Raw genomic sequence first — 568 nt, 5'->3', positions numbered from 1 at the left:
TCTAGTGAGATATTTGGTCTTTAATAAATTATAATTATCAAATTAGTTTTTAATTTTAATTTATTAGTCAAATTTAATATATTTTAATTTTTTTTAAAATTATTTTACAATACAAAAATATTTAGACATTTTTAAAATTTTGTATTAATTTTTATATATAATACATTTTTTTAAAATTGATTTAAAATATTATTCTAATAAATATATGATAAGGTATGGTAATAATTTATATTTTATACATAGATGGTGCTTAGAACGTGGCGGTGACTGGTGAGCTACAAATGTTACTTCAAAGTTCAAAGTTCAGAATTCAGATTTGATTTTCAAATCACATTGGGTTTTGGAATTCAACAAAAGCCATCGGATATGTTAGAAGTTTGATCAAAATTAAACTTTGAAAAAGTGGATCAAAATAAATAAATAAATAAAAATTAACTACGTTTTTTATGATTATATAAAGGTGAAAATTCAGATGCAGTCGATTTCATGTGAAGTTGATATCTGAAAATTGTTAGATGATTTAACTAATTTGACTAAATTTTTATCTAACAGCTCTCAAATATCAACT

The sequence above is a fragment of the Arachis ipaensis genome, chromosome B02 (assembly GCF_000816755.2).
Source record: "Arachis ipaensis cultivar K30076 chromosome B02, Araip1.1, whole genome shotgun sequence".
Taxonomy (NCBI): domain Eukaryota; kingdom Viridiplantae; phylum Streptophyta; class Magnoliopsida; order Fabales; family Fabaceae; genus Arachis; species Arachis ipaensis.
The sequence above is the reverse complement of the archived record's forward strand: the minus strand, read 5'-3'. Positions refer to the sequence as shown.